The sequence below is a fragment of the Gopherus evgoodei genome, chromosome 1 (assembly GCF_007399415.2).
Source record: "Gopherus evgoodei ecotype Sinaloan lineage chromosome 1, rGopEvg1_v1.p, whole genome shotgun sequence".
Taxonomy (NCBI): domain Eukaryota; kingdom Metazoa; phylum Chordata; order Testudines; family Testudinidae; genus Gopherus; species Gopherus evgoodei.
The window spans coordinates 30110892-30123622 of NC_044322.1; positions in this window are offsets into that span (position 1 = coordinate 30110892).

Here is a 12731-nt window from a genome sequence, read left to right on the forward strand (position 1 = left end):
CACACACCCTTGTTTGAGAAACACTGCTCTGAAGCATGTTACTTCAAGGACACATTGTCACCATTAGGCAAAAAAATACTATAATATGGTAATTTTAATTCTCAAAACAATTCTTGAAATACCAACAGGATGTCTCAAAAACATAATACAGGTAACACCTATCTGCTCATCTGTACCACTGTAAATAATACAGATCTAGAATCCTTGTCCAGTGAACATTTTTCCTGACTGTATTATTTATTTATTTATTTATGATGATGATGATGATTTCAACAGCGGGGGCTTTAAGAAAATCATATATTGTGAGATGTGATAAAATTGTGAGAGTTGGAAACACTACACTTCTACCCCCTTGTTATTTCTTAGTTTATCTTTTCTGCCAGGTGCTGTTGGCAGCAACAAGGACGGTATTTTCATTCAAAACAGCCAAGACTGATCACTTTAACAAAGCAGGTTTGTCTGCTGATCACTTAGGCATAGTAGATGTGTCTATGCAAATACCTTCTGTTCCTGAGGTCTTTTCTGTCAGTTCACTGCTAGATGTTAGGGGACAGCTCATTCAGGCCATGTCTTCACAGGGGTGAAAAGCAATGGCTGCATAGAACCACGCTGTTTCTTGGGGCCCTTTGCTATAAATGGCAAGGAAAGTCAAAGGTATTATGGCAGCATGCAGGAGTCCCAGTCATAGACTCGGACTCCATTGTGCTAGATGCTGTACAAGAATCGAACAAAAAGAGTTTCCAGTCTTGAAACAGAACAGAACAGAACAACCATAGTATTGGGGGGAAACATAGATCATTTATCCATCTTGATCTGAACTATAATACTTGTGCCTATAAGTTTGTTCCCTTTCCTTGTCTGAGATGACTCAATCTCTTCCACACAGTAAGCACCAGATTTATTAGAGTCCCCCATTAATCTTTATCTGCTGTTCTTAAAGCCTGGTTGGACATAAGTGAAACACAGAGGCCATTTTTGTGTGCTGCTGCTGGACCCAGACCTTTGTTAATCATCTAAACGTTCTTCATGGATTTTTTTACTGAGTCCTTTTAGCGCTGGCCAAATGCATCCCATTTGCTTTTTATTCTGTCTGTTTAAACAGTTTCTCCTTGGCATTCTGTACACCTAAAAATCATTAAAAAGGAATGCTTTAAAAAAAATTCAATACTGACTTCCTCATAGACTATGGGTAACTGCCAAGAGTGAACTTATTTTTAAAGGTGACTAATGTTTGGGGATTTATACTATATGTAATTAATAAAACATTATTTATGCAGTTTACTCTGGTACACCCAAAATATGCACTAAGAATCTTTACATTTTAATTTCAATGGACACTTCTACCTGCCATAATGCCACATGAACGGGAAAAGTTACAGGTGTAACAGGGGCATGAATGTCAAGGATATAAAAGGAAAACACTCTGGATTTGGTTGGACTGAGGATATGGTACTAATAAACAAAATTGCGTAAAGTAAAATAGTCTGCATGTATAGATGACATTATTTCAGATCAATATGGCACCATAAGTGCAATTGACAATATGCTGAACCGTACAATTTTTTTGGTCAAAACAGTGTGCTGAATTTCTGACTTAACTAAATAAGAACCAAATTGGACCAAGAACCAAGAGCTGGGGACTGAGTCACCTATGCAGGTTTACTAGCATAAAGCTGGAGTAACACAGGTAGGAATTAAGCCCCTGGTGTTTTGTTTAGGTTGATTTTCTTGCACCACTGTAGTTTTCACAGAGTAGAACATTTATCATTTTTGTGTTAAAGCTTTGGATCAAGGCAAAAAAATACAGTCGGACAAGAAGTGAAAGAGCTTTAATAGGGCTGGCTTCTAGGCTGCATCATGGCATAAAACTGTGCTGACAACTGAAATCAAAGTGAAATGCCATCCTGATCCCATAAAATTTGCCTTCTTAGTCAATGGGTCTGATGATGTGTGATCTCACATACATTGGTTTTACATTGGTGTGACTTTGGTCACAGTGGCAATACCCTTGATTTATCCCAAGTTATGCAAGAGCAGAATCATGCCCTCTGATGGCAGCTTGAAATAGGAGCTGACTGGTTTTCTCAGAAAAGCAAAGTAAAAGGGAGAGAAAGATTTTCCTATTTTTCTAAAATGAAACTAGACTTTAGCTGTGCAGATCTATGATCTTTTCCTAAAACTCTCTCATGAAGTTTCTCTACAATCAGCCACTGTCCTTTATGGACTGGTCTGAATTGAATGAGGGGAAGATGAACAGGTCAGGAGTCCAAACTAGAAAAATGGAGAAAGTTATTATCTTCCTCATCCTTCAACAATGGATTGGAACTGCTGAATAAAATCTAATTATGTAGGCCCAATGCCCAAACACTTTTGAAGATCTGGATCAGAGAGTCTGATCCTGCAGTATGGAAGTCAGTGGGATTTTTTCCCATTGACTTCAATCACCCTCCAATGAATGCTTACCCACTGGGGCCACTGAGTCTCTAAACCACCAGATATAAGGATCTTTATAGAGGTGGGTAAGAACTGTAGGGTCTGTGGCAGCCCACCAGCTGGACTGCCTGAGTTGGGTATTCCAAGGATTACAGGATCTGTAGCTCTGGGGCAGCCCACCAGACAGACTGCTCTGGTGCTGGGGCTCCTTACCCTTTTGTGGAGAAATTCAGAATTTTTGGTTTTCATTCTGAACTGGAATTAAACCAACTTTGAAATAGCAAAATCTTCCATGAAACAGAAATTCCTTTCACCCTCCAGTTCTAAACATAAGCACTGGAATGGGCAGATGTGAACAACTCACACTGACAGTCATTCATGCTGAAGAAGAGCTCAAAGCATCTCTCTTTCACCAACAGAAGTGGGCCCAATAAAAGATAGTACCTCACCTCCTTTGTTTCGCTAATATCCTGGGACCAACAAGGCTAGAACAATACTGCAAGTCACTCGTCCAGTCAGATACCTGGTGACACACTAAGCAGCACAGAGGCCTGTCCTTCAGGTTGGTCTCATCACTCAGAATCATAAGAGCAGGGAAAGAAGACTGAAAGGGGAACAGATGTCTTTCTTTCTTCTCTTCTGGGATAAGAGATGGCCTGGACATAATAATGCAGAGATACATCCCTGGGTAAACAGAGCAAAGCAGCACATTGACCTCAGGAGTTCAGTAGGTAAGATTCTTCACATTATTTACCGACTGATAATGAACCAGAACCAGGGCAGATTCAGCACAATAGTACAGCATGATCATGGTTTGAGGGAAACCTTGAAGCACAGCACACAGGCTGACATACTAGATTAGGGATGGGGAATTGGGTTAGTCTGAGAATGCAACATGTGCTATGTGTTCACATCAGAGTTACCCCAGTTCTGGTTATTTGATTAGCCTAGCTTGTATATGTATGAGTGTCCACACTGCTGGGCCACACTCATGCTGGTGTGCAGTAACCTCGGTGAGGTGCTTGGACTTCTGGAGGCATATCCAATGGTTCATACCCCTGCACTAAACTATGTTACTTTATTAATTGTTTTGCAGTGTATTGTGGGAGAGCTTGTCTGTCCTTCTTAGGCTCCTGTGCAGAAGTGCTCTTACTCTGCCAGCTATCAGGGACCACAGGTCTTGAATGTTGGTTCACAGGGCTCTTAGGAGCTAGTAGGTTCCCAGCCTGCCATACAGTGACGTGCTAGCAGTTGTAGGTTAGAAGCCGAACCATGACAGAAGACTCTAGTCCAGGAATCTTTTTGGCAAAATGGCAGGGGGTGGGTGGGTCCTGATTGGTTCACAGCTTCTGTATAAACTTAGCACAGGAACAAGACATTGTCCATGCAACTGGGAGCCACCTTGCTCTGGACTGTGTTCCTTGTGCTTCCTGTTCCTCCTCTCCCAGCTTGACGTCCTGGTATCCTGACCTGGCTAGACTTTGGTTACTGACTTGTGGTTCTGCTCTCAAGTTTGTCTCCTGCTTCTCATCACCCGGTTACCTGACCCTGCCTGTCTCCTGACACTCAGCTTTTGTTTACGTGCTCCGCCCTGTCTTGGACTCTGACCTCCTGGTATCTGACCCGATTTGACTCCTGACTCCTGCTCCAACCACTAATTCAAACCGCCCATGTCCTGGTCATGACAGCAACATGGTAAATGAAAGCATTTCGGACTCCGCATGCTCCACACTTCTGTCCACAGCAAGGAATGGATCTAGCTCAGGACCTTGCCCTGTTCCAGGTGGTAGCATTAATGCAACTCATTCCAGCAACAACAGCCAAATGCATGACCTTTCCATATGTTTGTTGCCCTGAGAAGGTGGCAGAGATCATGCAGACTATATCCAGATATGGAAGAATGGAGACATCTGATGCAGGCTTTAATAGTCGTGAACTCCCTCTGTGCTGATCAGAAGTTCTAGAGCAGGGCCACAAGTACAAGTGATGAGATGACCTTGCCCTGCAGAGCTGGAATGACTAGTGGTGGCTCCAGAACTCCCTCATGAGAAAGGCCACCTCCGGGGAGCTGTGTGAGGAGCGTCTCCTGGTCCTTCATTGCCAGGACACGAAAAAAAGGGAGTCCATACCAATCCAGAAGGGGGTTGCTGTTGCCATTTGGCTGTTACAGATCAGTGGCTAATCAGTTTGATGTTTGCAAGTCAACTGTTGTGCTGTGATGATGGAAATTTGTAAGCAATTATCCGCTGTGGGCAGGGGAAGCTCTAGCTTTTTTTCCACCCCAAGCATGGCAGTCAGGCTGCCTTTGGCAGCTTGCCTGCAGGAGGTCCCTAGTCCCTCAGATTCGGTGGCTTGCCTGTGGGAGGTCCACTGGTCCCGCAGCTTCGGTGTACCCACCGCCAAATTGCTGCCAAATCTGCGGGACCGGCGGACCTCCCGCAGGCAAGCCGCCAAAGACTGCCTGACAGCTGTTTGCCACCCCAGACACATGTTTGGAGCGTTGGTGCCTGGAGCCGCCACTGGCTGTGGGATCACCCAGACCAGCAAGGAGTTCTGTTACTGACTGCCCTGTAACCCTGGGTTTCTTTATGTGTGTAGTTTTGGTTCAGATACCAGCAGCCTGTTTACAAGCACAAGATCTCACCCTGGTTTCCAGCAGTGTGGTTAATCCTGGCAGAGTGATACCAACAGCGCTTCCAATCCCGAGTCTCCCCAAATTCATCCTCCCTCAGCTCTTAACTCCAAGACGCTCCCTCTCTCAGCCTTTGCGCGTTTTCTCCTTTCTGTAGAAAAGCAAGAATAAAAATATTTATGCTCTTCTTCTTTGTAAAAGACTTTTGAATGTTTTGTTTTTGTCTGTAGGACTATAGCAGATTCTATTTAAAAATTTCTTTAAAACTCTCTTCCCCTTAGAATGTTTTAGATGAGCTTAGGCAGCACCCAGCATGAGTTACCAGCCATTATCCAAACCTCTGCACAACGGCTCTGTTGTATAGGTACATATCTGACAGCCTAGCTTTTGGCAGGAAGTGAAGTCTAGTGTTGGGGCACAGGACTGAGTCTCAGGAGACCTGGTGTGATGCTGTGTATATGATTTGTATCACGTTTGTTACCACTATTAGACAATTTCCATAATTCTTGTACAAAGTATGTCATGAAAGGTATCAATAGAAAAGTTATGAATTGCTAAATATTATCTTGTTTATATGCACATATCTTTTTATCTGAAGTTTTGAATATTGGCTATGTATCTGTATCTCAAACATGTGACACTTCCCAGATAGATTTACAACAGGGCTAGACAGCTATGTACTGATGGCCCATGAAGGACACTCCACTTTGACAATGAGCCACTGAAGAATCTCATCCTGCCTAGTGGGCCTTTCCTGTGGATATTTCAGACAGTGAGGAGCCAATGGCCACCCCTTGTGATTCAGCAAAACACCTAGGGGCATGTGATATGCTTATGTGACCCTGAACTCCATTTTGGGCCAGTAACTTTCCATACACATGGCAGAAGATATAAAAGGCACTGGAAACATCTCCATTTTGCCTCTTTCCTGCTCTAATTCTCTGGACTGTGGATTTACAACTAAAAGGAGTATATTGAACTATGGACTGAGGAACTTCCAATCTTTTGGAAGTTACCAGAGAGACTTTTGTAAGCTAGCAGTCTATTCCATCACTACTACAACCCTGAAATAAGGACTTTGCAACCATTTGTATGTATGTGATCTGTTAATCATTCATAACTCTTTTCTTTTAATAAATCTCTAGTTAGTTTACTAAGGATTGGCTGAAAATGTGATATTTGTGTAAGATTTGAGATACATACTGACCTGGGGGTAAGTGTCTTATCCTTTGGGATTACTGAGAACCTCACAAATGGTGAATCTGGTTTTCAGTAACCTCTCACTATATTAGATATGTTTGTCTGGATGAGACCCAAGGGCTGGAATGCCTAAAGGAGACTATGTTTGGCTTCTAACCAGTGAGGTACTGCAGAACCTCTTTTGTTACTGGCTTGGTGAATCTAATTATAGAATAAACCACCAGTTTGGGGGGATTATCTGTGCAGATTCTTGCAGTCTGCCCTGAGTGGGGCATTCTCTGTGTGGTCCATCCCGGGCACCTGGTTACATCTGGCTTCTGTTTTCAGTTCTGCCAGTAGGTAACCTTGGGCAATTCATTTAACCATTATGTGCCTCAGTTTCCCCATCTGTAAACTTGGAATAATAATACTTGCCTCCTTTGTAAAGCATTTTAAGATCTACAGATAAAAAGTACTATGTAAGAGGTAGGGGTGATGTTATTAATAATCCAGCCACAGATTGGCTGGAATGAAACTTGGAGCTCTCACTTTTAAACTTCATTTTACTGTAGTCATTCATGAAATGCCTGATGACAAACACTGACTACAATTTTCAGATGGCCAAAAAAAATGACAATATTAATGATATACATCAGATACATCATCAGGTTTGTCCTCCCTTAGAATCTGGAAGAGGGAAGTTGTGAGGCCAACACTGATTGTTCTGTTCACTGGCAGGGCACAGATGCACAATACCCACAAGAACAGAAAGGGTTAACTCAAAATTCAAACACATAAGTAACAAAATCGAAAGACTGTTTACAAGTTAAACCAGTCAATGCTGCCAGAGCAATGGGGAATTGCTGTAGTTCAAAACTTAACAGTAAACTTTGGCTTCTAAACATATGGACTGTTCATGGATCACAGAAGCATTAAAGCTGCACAGAATAAATAAATATTCAAGTATCTTTATTAAGTATTCTGCTTTCATTAGAAAGGCATATTCTGGTTTGGATTCAGTTCAGAGAAGGGCTTTCAGGCTTTACCAAAGGCACAAAATACAGCAATTATATTACCCAAGCGATGGAGCTGCCATCACTTCTCTTGAGAGCCTATTTCACAGTCTAACAGACCTCACTGCAAGGAAGAACAGCCTGAATAGTTAGTCTGATATTCAGTTTAAATTTTCCTTTTCTCAGTTTTTTGGTAACATAAGATTCTTGCAGCCATGGCTGCTGCAGTACAACTGTTGCCCTCTCATCTTGACTCTTCTTTAACTGTGTCTTTGCTCATTTTGATCTTGTTTTGACTTACTTTTATTCCTGTCCCTAGTGGAGGACCTTTCAGGCTTGTTTCCAGAAATATCTGGCAGCTTTTTTTTTTTTTAAATGACAGAAGAGCTTAATTTCTCTGGTGAACTGTACGAACTGCTCTAGAGCAAAAAGAAAGTTTATTCTTTCGAGGGGAGTGTTGTGTGCAGATCAATGGGAACTTGTAATAACAAGACCCCTCTTATATCCCGAGTTACTGGGGTCACCTGAAACCAAAGCACTGCGACGCAACAGTGAGATATATCACTATGAGCTTTATCAATCGTATGTGTACTGCATGAGTATTCACTCAGAACTAACCAAATTGACCCAGCATACCTTGGGATTAATGTTACACTTCTAATGGATTCCCTAGGGGAATGGTTCCTTCTTTGGAAGGTCCAGAGCCCTGGCATAAAATTCTATCCCCATTTACGTCAGTGGCAAAACTCCCATTGACTTTGGGAAGGTGGGAGCAGGATTTTACTCCAATGTGGCACACAGGAATAGGAAGACTGGTTCACATCAATGATCCTTTCAGCCCAGCCTCCTGTCTCTGGCAGGGATAAGGGATGCTTCAGAGGAAGGTGCAAAACACTCCATAATGGACAATTACAGGTTAATTTACCCCTAAAGAAAATTCCTTTTTGGCAGTTAGTGGTTATTTTCCCTCCTTTAATATATTCCAAGGCTAAAAGGGCCCATTGTGATCATCTAGTCTGCCTTCCTGTCTAACACTTCCCCATAGAACTTCTCCAAAATAATTCCTGGAGCATGTCTTTAGAAAAACTTTGAATATTGATTTTAAAAATGCCAGTGATGCAGAATCCACCACAACACTTGGTAAATTGTTCCAATGGTTAATTACCCTCCCAGGCAAAAATGTATGCCTTATTTCCAGTCTGAATTTCCTTATTTCCAGCCTTGCTTCAGCTTCCAGCCAATGGATTGTGTTAGACCTTTCTCTACTAGATTGAATTGTGGGCAGCAGAACTGGACACACTGTTCCAGCAACGGCCACAACATACAGATAAAGAACAATCTCTCTACTCCTATTCAAGATTCCCTCTTTTATGCATCCAAGGATCACATTAGCTCTTTTGGCCACCCCATCTCATTGGGAGTTCATGTTCAGCTGTTATCTACCATGACTCCCAAAACTTTTTTCAGAGTCACTGCTTCCCAGATGAGAGTCCCCCATCTTGTAAATATGGCCTTCATCCTTTGCTCCTAGATGGATACATTTCTATTTATTAGCATTACAATGCATATTGTTTCCTTGCTCCCAGTTTACCGAGCAATCCAGTCTTCTGGAACTTCCCCAGCTCCAAGACTTACTGAAAACCAACAATAATGGTCCAGCAAACTCCTCAGTTAGTTTTATTAAAACTCTCAGAAGCAAGTTATCTGGCCCTGCTGATTTAAAATAGTAGCCTTTGCTTAACATCCTCCAGAGATACTAGTGGAATGGAAAGAATGTCATCATTATATGATGAGACTATATTGTCTGTTATTTTCCCAAAGACAGAACAAAAAAGAAGTCTATTGAACATTTCTGCCTTTTCTTCATTATTGTTGATAATTCTATCATTTCCATCTAGTAATGGACCAATACCATTGTCAGGATTCTTTTTGTTCCTAATATATTAACAAAAAAGCCTCCTTATTGTCCTTAAATCTACTGGCCATAGATTGCGTCTTGTGTCCCTTTGCTTCCTTGATCAGTTTTCTACAATTCCTTAATCATATGGTTTTAGATTTAGATATTTTTATCTTAGCTAGTGTGTGGATATAAGTTCTTAGGACATTACATCCTTAAGCCATGCAAAATTCCACTACTTTTGGCTTTAGTAATGGTGACAGAACAAGCTGAGATATTTCCTGTGAAAGTTTTTTGACCCTTCAGACATTCCATTGGAATTCAGAGTGAAATTTTTGGCTGTCTCTCGAGAGGCACACATTTTGGAAACACAAAGTGTGTAGGCTGCATACACCCCAACATGCCTAATAAGTTTGCTGAAATGTATGTGAACGGATCATGACAAGTTTTGCACAGCTCTAGCTGTGTGCAAATTGCTCAAGAGTCACTGAAGAGGATGCAACACACTGCCTACAACTTGATCATTGCCTTCCATCAAGTCGAGTTCAAGTGAATGTTTATGGAATCTTGTGGGGGAAGAGGGGTAGCAGCATACACTTTTTCAGCAGGAGTGTGTGAATGTCAATGGGCACAGATGTTTTTCTGTGTTCTGATGGAGAAATTCTTTCTTTCCTTTTTAGAGGTCCATAAATTGTTTTGCAGAGAGCCTTTGTTCATGGCTCGGTTCAGCCTTGGGATTTGTTTGCTTGTTTGTTTCCTTTACTGCTCCGTTTTTTGTTTTCCCAACTGCGTTTCCTCTGTCTGCTCACTTGTGTGACTAAAACTGTCTGTGTTGTTTCCTTTGTCTATGTTGCTTCCCCTGGTTTCTTTTCACTTAGTGGGACGTGTGAAAATACCATGTAATGCTGTTAAATGCTATCTTAACTACATGATTAGCATACAGATGCAGATAGGTACAGTAGGTTAACACTTGAAGTAAAGGTTTCAGAGTGGTAGCTGTGTTAGTTTGTATCAGCGAAAAGAACAAGTACTTGTGGCACCTTAGAGACTAACACATTTATTTAAGCGTAAGTTTTTGTGGACTAAAGCCCATACCATCAGATGCACGCAGTGGAAAATACAGTAGGTAGGTAGGTAGGTAGATAGATAGATGGGGGAAATAGTTTTTAGTTTATGTAATGACTCATCCATTCAGTCTTTATTGAAGCCTAATTTAATGGTGTTCAGTTTGAAAATTAATTCCAGTTCTGCAGTTTCTCGTTGGAGTCTATTTTTGAATTTTTTTTGTTGAATAATTGTGACTTTTAGGTCTGTAATTGAATGACCAGGGAGGTTGAAGTGTTATCATGCAGAGGTTGTCCCAGCAGACATACTTCTTTGCTATAGCTCAGGAGTTGGCAGCCTTTCAGCGCTGGTGTGCCGAGTCTTCATGTATACACTCTAATTTAAGGCTTCGTGTGCCGGTAATACATTTTAATATTTTTTAGAAGATCTCTCTCTAAGTCTATAATATATAACCAAATTACTGTTATATGTAAAGTAAACAAGGTTTTCAAAATGTTTCAGAACCTTTATTTAAAATTAAATTAAAATGTAGATCTTATTAGTTTAGTGTGATCCTTGCCCTTGCTTTTCCTTGCTGAGTTTTCCAATGTCTGCTGGCACGTATTTAGATACTTTAAGCTGCACACAGGCTTCTGAGTGATCAGTTTTTAACCAGCTGGAACTCCAGATCAGCAGCTGAGGTGAGTGGAGCTGGCGGCTGGTAGGGATGAGCAGGGCCAGAGGCCTGCACCCTATCTGGCAGGGAGCCTGCACTGGAACTCCAACCAGAAGCAAGGTGAGTGGGGCTGCAGCAGGGACCCCGGCTGGCAAGGGACCATCAGCGGGAACCCCAGAGTGGTGGTGGGCTGAGTGGTTCAGCCCGCCCCGCTCTGGGGTTTCGGTCGCTGGTTCCTGCCAGCTGAGGTCTCAGACCACTGCCAGCCTGGGGTTCCTTCTCCCAGGCCAGTAGCAGGTGCTGAGTGGGACCCCAGCTGGCAAGAGGCCAGCAGCAGGAACCCCAGAGCGGCGGTGGGCTGAGCAGCTGAGCCCACCGCCACTCTGGGGTTTCCACGGCTGGCTTCTGCCAGCTGGGGTCTCTGCCCACTGCCAGCCTGGGAAGGAACCCCAGGCCGGCAATGGGCACTGAGTGGGGCTAGTGGTGGGACCCCGGCTGGCAGGAGCCGGTGGTGGAAACCCCAGAGCAGTGACTGAGCAGCTCAGCCCGTCATCGCTCTGGGGTTTCCATCGCCGGCTCCTGCCAGCTGGGGTCACAGCCCACTGCCAGCCTGGGGTTCCTTCCCCTAGGCCAGCAGCTGGCGCTGAGTGTGACTGGCTGTGGGACCCCGGCTGGCAAGGGACCAGCAGCGGAGACCCAAGAGCGGCAGCAGGCTGAGTGGATCAGCCTGCCCCACGTGCCATCAAAAATCGGCTCATATGCCACCTTTGGCACACATGCTGTAGGTTGCCGACCTCTGCTATAGCTCCTACAAGTTATTTTGACTGTGGAACACGTTCTTGCTGACCTCCATTTTCTATGCGGTGACAGTGAATACACGTGATGATGATGATGATGTTCATCTATCGTTGTTGATGAAGACCTCAACAACTCACTCATTCGATGACCGGGCTCTGTGCGTCCAAAGATGACTGATCAGTCCAATTTGGGCATGGAATGTCCTGTCACACATCGGGCAGACATGTGATGGCACTGTCGATGATGTGTGGGCAGCTCTGGACTTGCGCAGCTCACGCTTTCTTTCAGCTTCGGCAGTACGCCTCGACTCAGAGGCATTACTGCCTGTGTGAATGAGGCTGCGCCATGCTGGGCAGTTCAGTGCGAGAGTTTCCCATGTGCCGGTGTTGATCTCGAGGGACTTCAGAGAGGCATTCTGCGTGTCCTTGAACCGTTTTTTTTTTGTCCTCCATGGGAGCGCTTTCCCTGGGTGAGTTCTCCGTAGAAGAGCTGTTTAGGAATGCGCTCGTCTGACATTCTCACGACATGACCGGCCCATCTGGTCTGGGCTCTCATCAGCAGTGTGTGAACTGACAGCAAACTGGCTCTGGTAAGGACTTCAGTATCAGGGACTTTGTCCTGCCATCTGATTTTTAGAAGCTTTCACAGACAGGAAATGTGGATGTGATTGAGCCTTCATGCATGACTCTGATAGACAGTCCACGTCTCGTAGGCATACAGCAGAGTTGGAAGCACCACTGCTCTGTAGACCTTCAGCTTCGTTGGTAGGCTGATCCCTTGACGTTCTCAGACGTTGGAGCGCAATCGGCCAAATGCAGAGCTGGCTTTAGCAATTCTGCAGTTTACTTCATCATCGACTGACACTGCTCAGGAAAGGGTACTGCCCAGGTACGTGAAGTGGTCCACTGCCTGAAGTCTCTGTCCATTTACAGTGATGGACGGTTCTGAGTACGGAGCGTGGGGAGCAGGCTGGTGCATGACCTCAGTCTTCTTGATGTTAATGGCGAGACCGAAGTTGTTGCATGCAGATGAAAACTTGTCCATACTGGCTTGCATTTC